General features: G+C 48.1%; 1 long non-coding RNA gene across 1 annotated transcript; it reads right to left on the reverse strand.

Moving 5' to 3' along the window:
* Positions 1–3,549: 3,549 nt before the first annotated feature.
* Positions 3,550–8,097, reverse strand: LOC115030635. Its single transcript, XR_003836241.1, has 3 exons — positions 7,992–8,097; positions 7,530–7,659; positions 3,550–4,506 (listed from the first exon to the last, which is right to left on the reverse strand). It is a non-coding gene; the product is annotated as an uncharacterized LOC115030635 (long non-coding RNA).
* Positions 8,098–8,662: the final 565 nt, after the last annotated feature.

Here is an 8,662-nt window from a genome sequence, read left to right on the forward strand (position 1 = left end):
GGCTGGAGTTACAAGTGGTTGTAAGCCACCCAGTGCTGGGAATGGAACTCAGGTCCTCCTGACAAGCACCACAACTTCTTAACTGATGAGCCATCTCTCCAGCCCCTGCTCTGATTGGGGGGAGGATAATTTTAATTAAATTATTATTATTATTATTATTGTTATTATTGAGACAGAATTTTACTCTACAGCCTAGGCTGGCCTGGAACTTATCATGATCCTCCGACTTCTGTTTCCCAAGAGCTGAGATTACAGGTGTGTACTATGGTATCTGGAGTGTTCAATCTCTAGGTATCCCTCCCTCCCTCCCTCCTCTCTTGTATAGACAGGATCTAGCTATTTACTTCATAGTTTCAATCCTGTTGTCTCAGCGCCCTTCATGCTGGGATGGCAGGCGTGCACCACCATGGCCCGTGGGGCCTCTCTTCTGCTGTTGCATTTCTAGGTGGCTGAGGGTCCTCTGAGCTACCTCTCTCCACCTCTGTCCCTGCCCTGACCCAGCCTGTCCTTTTCACCTATCCTGCCACCTGCTTTGCAGTAAGAAACCCCACACTACTCAGCACATGGGGTTCTCTGGGTCTGCGGGGGGAGCTGTGCAGGGTGGAAGTGAGGAGCAGGAGGAAAAGACTGCATTGCTCCTGTCCGGAGGACTCTAGGCTCCAGCCTGCTGTCCATGAGGGAGGGAACAGGCTTTTAATTGATAGGAAGTGAAGTCTTGCTGCCTGGATTTACTCATCTTTCTAAGCCCTGCCCCCTTTCTGTCCTGCCTGCTTCAATACCACCCCCCCCCCCCGCAGCAGAGTTCACTGGGTGCTGGGCACTTGGAGGGCACAGAAAGGGACACAGCTAAGTCCCAGCACAATGAGACTCGTACTGTAATGTGTGGTGGAAATATATAAACCATGTTCTGAGAATTAAAAAGTGTCTTGTTCCATACACAAATGCTGGGGACTGATCCCCAGGCCTGTACTGTGCATGCTAGGCAGTTGCTCTACACTGAGTACTGGGGGTGACGTGGGGTTTCAGGATAGTAGAAACCGTTGCCTAAACAGGTTCTCATCCTATTGGGCTGCCTGTCTGTGGGATCCTCACAGGTGAAAATCTGCAATCAGGACTGCTTGCCCCTTGGCACCCTTTTCTTCAGGGAAACAACCAGAGGCCCAGGCAAAGGTTATGTAGGTGGGAGCCAGGACGCACCGGTGACTCTCTGGGACAGTCACTCCTGCAGTGGCCATGTGGAATCAAGTTTCTTTACCAGTGGCATTAATGTGGGCAGAAAATTAAATTTTGAAGCTAACTTTGGATATAGTAATCTAATTAAAAATTTGCATCCATCTCATCAAATACAATTTAACAATAAAAAAGACAAAATATTGACATATACTTATTATAGTCAGCAACTTGGCAATTCTGTTGAACAAGGAAAGCCAGTCTCAAAAAGCCACATACTTTATGGCCTTGTTCTGTTATATTTTTAAAATGCTCAAATTCATCTGGAGATAAAGAATGAGAATCCTCTTAGCAATTAGGGATTTTAGAGAGGGGCTGGGTGTGGCGACGGGCAGCTGGCGCTGTGATGGTCCCAACAGCTGCGGATCTTGAGTGTGGTCACCCACTGCTAAACAGGTGATAAAGTCTCAGACAACCGAGCCTTCATAGAGAGGAATGTGATGTGTACACCGAGTGTGTACGTGTAAGACTGGCTAGGTCAGAGTGAGCTCTGGACTACAGCAACATCTTTTCCTGATTTGCATAGCACGCTATAGTTTTGTATTTGTATTTGTATTTATTTGAGGGGTTGGGTGAAAGATGTACAGGGACTTCACTGTACTTTTGCATGTCTATGCTAAATACATAGAATATAAAACTTGCCTTTTTAGTCAGTTCTACATGCATAGCACCATGAATTGACTCTTGAACATTCCCCTAAAGGCCTATGTGATGAAGGCTTGGTCCCCAGCCTGTGACACTACTGGGACTTGGAAAAACCTTTGGGGGTGGGGTGGAGCTTAATGTAAGGAAGTTAGGTTACTGAGGTGAGTCATCAGAAGGGATTCTGGGACCCTGGCCCTTTCCTATTTCTCTGTTTCCTGGTTACTATGAGGTGAATAGGTTTTTTTCCTTATTTTATTTATTTTTATATGTGTGCATGTGTTTTTGCCTGATGCTAGTGGAGGCCAGAGAGTAGTGGAGCCCCTGGAACTGGAGTTACAGAGGGTTGTGGGTCACCACATGAATGTTGGGGACAGAACTCAGGTTCTCCAGAAGAGCAGCCAGTGTTCCTAAACACTGAGCCACCTCTCCAGCCTTGTGCGCAGCCTCTTGCCATACACACTCCTCGTGTTCTATCTCTCCACAGTCCCAAAGCCATGGGACAAAGTGGTCTGGTCTCCTGAAGGAAGCTCTGATGCCCTGCACTGTGCCCAGCCTAGCTTGGTCTTGGAAACCTGAAGGGGTGGTGAGGAAATAAAGGAAGAACAGACACACAGGCACACATACAGAAAAGCTGGGATCAGATGGGCCGTGTTCGATCTGATGGAGCATACCAACCAGGCCCAACAACGCAGAGCCTTAGTGTTTTTATTATGTACAGCACAGGAAGAGGGGTCAGCTGGCCTGGTCGGAGGTCTCTGTGGGAGGACCAGTCTGAGGCTGCAGTCATCTGGAGGAGGAAACTGCTGGTCCTAGTTTTCACACACTGGTCAATGGGTTGTATGCACTCACACTTGAACCAGAGGAAGACTAGCCTGGTCTGAGGCGGAGTGTCCTTGGCATGGCTGAGCCTGTGTTCATGATATACATTACTTAGGGTATCCTTGGCTCCCCACAGCTGTGGACCAAAACCAACCTTCTCTTCTTATGATTGTCTTGGGCATTTTGTTACAGTAAAGGGAAGCCAACTGACATGGGTGGGTGGCAATAATATCTCCAGATTATTTTAAAATAAATACTACGACGAATCATTTCCAGAACCTTTTCATCCCTCCATATCGAAAGTTCATAATCATTAAATCCTGTTTCTCTGTCTAACTCCTAACAGTTTTCACTCTTTTGGATCTGGCCTCTTCTAGGAACCTCGTGGCTGACGTTTTGTTGCTTATGTTAATGTCTTTATGTTGTGGCATGTGTCAGAACATGTCGGTGCACTGAAACCTGAGCCATATCCCATTGTGACTCTGCCATGTTCTCTATTCATCATCTCATTCATCTATTGATGTTCATTTTATTTTCACTCTTTAGATATTGTGATTCTTGTAAATCTTTTGCAAGCTCTTGTGTACTTGAAATTGTTTCAAAACGAAATGTTAAAGAAATACAATCAGAAATAAAATTTCAGGGGGCTGGAAAGATGGCTCAGAGGTTAAGAGCACTGACTGCTCTTCTAGAGGTCCTGAGTTCGATTCCCAGCAACCACATGGTGGCTCACAATCATCTGTAATGGAATCTATCACCCTCTTCGGTGTGTTTGAAGACAGCTCCAGTGTATTTATGTATATTAAATAAATAATTTAAAAATTATTAAAAAAATAAAGAAAGAAATCTCAGGAATTGGCTAATCCTTTCCTCTGCCTCTCATACAACCTAGGGAGTGTTAACAATCCTTGTGCAATCATGACAGGTCATTTAAGGGCGTGTGGGACTTGAATTTTACATTCTGATTAGAGAAGCAATGTCAACAAGTGAGCTCATGGAGTTCAGGTAACCTCCATCATCCTGGCCCAGGACTAGAGGCTTAGAGTAAGGAGAAGATGAAATCTAGGACCCTTGAATTTCCGTAGATGGTGGGAGTCACACAGACCCATTTGTTGGTTGCACAGAACGTGTATCATAGCCGGAGAGTAATATTTAGCAGGAAAGGCTTGGTTTGGTTTCAAAGATTTGTTTCCATCACTAGTGTCTTTCCTAATGGCAGTTTGTCACCAGTCTCTCAGTATGCCCCTGTCTTGTGGCTCTATTGTACCTTCACACACAGCATGCCGAGTGCCTTGTATGGGCACATGAATATCCTGGAATGGCTGAGGGGACCTCCTCCTCTACAGCCTAAGGACTGGGCCCCACAGGGCTCAGCAGAGGATGCCATTGCCACCTTCCCAAACGTTACTGACAAGGGTGGCATGGCCTAAGAGTCACCAGCTGGGAGCAGCTTTGTCTTTGATTTTGGAGAGCTCGGGACTCTGCACCCTAACCCTTAAAGCCAAACTTCTATTTTGTGCGTTTTCTGCCCCCTTGGGAGAGGGGAAAACTCAATTCCCATGGGGTCCACATCTTTCACACCCTCGTATGTGGAAGATTAGGCGAAGAACTGTTCCAGAATCTTCTCTTCAACAGCAAAAGACCTCGTTCCCTTTTCTCAGCTTGGGGCTCAGCCTGGTGATGCCAGCCTAAGGACAAGACATGGTGCCCCCACCCCCGCCGCCCCCACTGCTGCTGCTTCTCCCTTTGTTCTTTCTTCGGCTCTGCTGGTCCTTCTCCTCAGTTCAAATTTCACTTTCCTGCTTGCGTCTCCTGTGAAACCGAGTTGACATATTAATCATTACAAAGCGGCTGAATGCTCCACTGTGCTTCATTAATCCAGAAGAAAATACCGTCAGCTGCTACTGCCAGGAGGATACTCATGTGCCTCCCCAGAGCCCGGGATCCTGGAACTGTCTCCGTTTCCATGAGTAACAAAACAGAAGGCCTTTATGGAAGGCCACGGTGACCCTGGTACTGGATGGGCATGGGAGGTTGCGAATGTGGGTGGGCTGCCATCCCTGAAGGCAGAGGTCATCCATCATGGACCCTGCCAGACCTTGGGCTGGTCAAGGACTCTAGTAGAGGCCAACCTGTAAAATCCCGTTAGGGTTGCCAAGACCAGAGCAATGCGACTTTAATAAGGTCAAAGTTTGATGGTTTTACAACTTTTAGGATGATAAGGTTTTTAGTCACATGGGAGAAAGCTCTAGAGAGGGTCTATCTAAATTCTCCTGGTCAAATGCTGGGGTGTGGTTGGGCCTGGCCTGGGGCCAGACTCCGGAGGCTGACTGCTGAGCTGGGGTCAAGCTTCCCAGCTCTACCTTCTGCCCTGCACGTGGGCAAGGCCTGTTTTCACATCTCTGGCCTCTGGAACTGATAGAGAAATTAATCTGGTCTGCTATTTTCAAACACAGGGAATCCTTGGGACAAACTGACTTAGGTGGAAGCAAATGGCCTGGTCAAAGGTGTCACCCTGCTCTGGGACTTCCACCATGCCACCCACTGCAGTAACGGCAGGAGGAAGGGTTGTTTCATTATCAAGCCAATCTTTCCATTACTGCCTTCCAGCCTGGGCTACTTTATTGCCTCCCTGGGTCTGTCTATCCTTCTACTGTCTTCTCTGGAAAAGCACTCCTAACCATGCCCTTCTTTCCTACCTGAGAGAGATTTCAGCTGCTCCAGTTTCAGTCCTAGAGAGTGTGGGACGTGCTCCTAGAGCAGTGTGCGCCTCTTCAGGAGGCTCCATAAGGAAGCAGAACACTTGAGAGAATCGCTCATAGTGAAGAAAGCTTGATTCATGGCATCTCAAGTTTCATTCATGCCTCGTGGCTTTGGGCCTGTCGTGAGGTAGAAGCTGATGGCGGGGGCTGGGAGGTGGCTCAGGGGGTAAGAGCACTGACTGCTCTTCTGAAGGTCCTGGGTTCAAATCCCAGCAACCACATGGTGGCTCACAACCACCCATGAGTTCTGACGCCTTCTTCTGGTGTGTCTGAAGACAGCAACAGTGTACTTATTTATAATAATAAATAAATCTTTGGGCTAGAGCTAACAGGGACGGAGAGAGCGGGATTTACCAGAGCGAGCGAGCGGGGGGGGGGGGGGCGATGGGAGAGCGCAGAGGTCCTACAGATTTCCCAACAACTACATGGCTCACAACCGTCTGAACAGCTACAGTGTACTCGTATACATAAAATAAATAAATAAATCTTTAAAAAAAAAAAAAAAAAGCTGATGGTGACCAGGAAACAGAAACAGGAAGAGGCCAAGCTCTCAGCATCTTTCTGAGAACACACCCCAGTGATTTGATTTATCTACACTCGGTTCTACCTCCCAAAGGTTCTACCATGTCCCAATAGTGTCCCAAGCTGAGGACCAAAGTTTCAACATACGGTCCTGGAACTTCTCCCGGCTGTTCTGCAAAGCTCTGTGAAACTCCCTCCTCTAAGGATGCTATCAAGGATGAGTTGTGCAGATGCCTCTCTGTGGATGAGACGCTGCTGGCAGCACAGGCCTATGATCCCCATCACTTAGGAGGCTGAAGAGGAAGGTCTGTCTGTCCTACGGAGTGACTTCATGTCTAGCCTGGATAACTTACTAGAACCTATCTTAACATTGTAGCCACACAACCACCAGGCTTTGCTTGACTACTTAAGTATGGAGTTGAGTGCTGAGCACATACTAAGACCTGTGACCTTAGATCGAAACAGTGATTTGCTAGACTCAGAAGAGAACTTCAGTGTCGTGGCCTCGACTCAATGGATCATCTTTCACTGGTGAAAAAAATATCATTTCTAAATGGGTCAGTTGTTTCCTGAGGGTGAAATTGTTGTCAGCTCCTATATCACAGCATATGTCATAGTGTGTCCATTTATGTCAATTTCAGATACAGCAGATGACCACATCTATGTCCATGACACCGTCAGGTTGACTTGTTTAGAAAGTTTACTCAAAACTCAGTTCAGTAGCCTTGGTGACATGCTTAGTCTGTTGTCAGAGGCAGCACAATGCCATTCAGAAATGCAGAGATTCAAGGTCTCTGGCCCTGGAGAATCTCGCTAGCAACCAGACACATGTTTAAGGGCAGAGAACACATGGAATCCTTGCTCACGTGCTAGCTGTGTGTTAACATGTGGGACTGTGAAAATACAGGCATGGAATATTTCCATCAGAGACTACATCTGGGTGTATCCTTGATGAAACACAGACAAACCGCAGCTGAGGGGTACAGGGATGGATGAGACTGTGGCTCTAGCATCATGGTACACAGGTCACTCTGGGCTCACAGGTTGGTGACGGTTAGTGAAGCAGGCAGTTCAGGGAAAGAGTGGCCTTCAGGAGACCAACCTTGGCTATGCTGGTGTGCAGGTCTTGGGGACTCCTGAGATCACATTCTTTTGGGTAAAGAGCTGGAGTTCTTTTTCTGGGCCCAAGATGGACCTGAGCCATCGGGCTTCTATGGAGTGGAGCTGGGTCTCTGGTGAGGCACTGGGGCCACTCTCTCCAAGGATCCTTGTTTGATGGACTTATATTCCCTAGCCCAACTATTTTCAACTGGTGGGTTGTGACCCCTTCAGAGGTCGAATGACTCTTTCACAGGGATCACATTTCAAATAACCTGTATTTACGTTACAATTCATAACAGTAGCAAAATTACAGTTACAAAGTAGTAATGAAAATAATTTTCTGACTGGGGTCAGCACAGCATGAGGAAATGTATTAAAGGGGCTCAGCACTGGGAAGGTGGAGAACCACTGCCCTGGCCACTTTGGACTATGATGGGCCCAGATTCTCACCTGCCCTCAGCTCAGGACCACACTAGGACCTCCGTGACTCTCCAGGTAGCAGGACTGTGGGTGGAGGGCTGATCATGAACGGTCACATGCAACCTCAGCCCCTCAGTGTTCAGCAACTGAGCTCAGCAATCTGTATTGAGAAACAGGAAATGCTGGGGTAGTAGAGTGGAAGGCCAGCCCATGCTGCTAGTGGGGAGGGTTGTGGATCCTCCCCCATGCTTGTCAAAAACCTGGACTAGGAGTAACATTCTGAAGGGCCCAGGGAGGCACCTGAACGAGGGCCAGCTGCTTTTACTCTTGGATGAATCTCTGGATCAAGGCTCTCCTTGCCAGGGGGAAGGAGACATTCTTGTGCAAGGCCTTCCCGACCCCCACGTTTCCCTCAGCACGCCCAGATAAGCATTCTCCTTTGCCCCCCAACTCCTGGCCACTCCCCACTTGTGAAAGAGGAGCGTGACTCACATCTGTGGGGAAGGCAGTTAGGTGAGCCTAATTCAAATGCCAGGCAGATGCTAATAGCAGGCTTTTCTATGAATAGCAGCCCAGTTGTTCCCTGGAGGCTGAGCCAGTGCCTTCTTATCCAAAGTACATTTGCGTTTTTCCAATTTACGAGCTGAACCCTGGGCTGCCTACCTTTGGTCCCCTCAAGGCCAGCTCGGTGTTCTTTGTTCCCTAAAGTCTCCCCAGAGTGAAACATTAACAGGCGGTGGGGCTAAAGGACCTGGGAGCCTCGCAAGGCAGGGCTGGAGTGGAAAGGATACCTGGAGGGTGTGTTGTTCACTGACCTGGAATTTTCCATTCCTCTTAAGCTCACATGACCAGGGCAGTGTTTCCTTGAAGTCACAAAACTAAGATGGCTGCAGGGTGGCATGTGCTAAATAGCTGGCCGCTGACCACAGCCTTGTGGTTACCAAGGAGACAGAAGCTCTGTGGTGCGGCATAGTGGAAATGATTAGGACTTTGCCCAGGAGGCCAGGGACTGGCTGTGGATGGGCTCCCACAATAGCTTAAGAAATCCTGGAGATGACACAAGATGTCCTGTATTTCCTTGGCTGATGACAGCACAGGATCCTGTTTTGCTTTGACAGCAATGGCTGAGTTTACTGGGGCAGGGGCTATATTTCGTTGTCACC

Source organism: Mus caroli, chromosome 3 (assembly GCF_900094665.2).
Source record: "Mus caroli chromosome 3, CAROLI_EIJ_v1.1, whole genome shotgun sequence".
NCBI classification, from domain to species: Eukaryota; Metazoa; Chordata; class Mammalia; order Rodentia; family Muridae; genus Mus; species Mus caroli.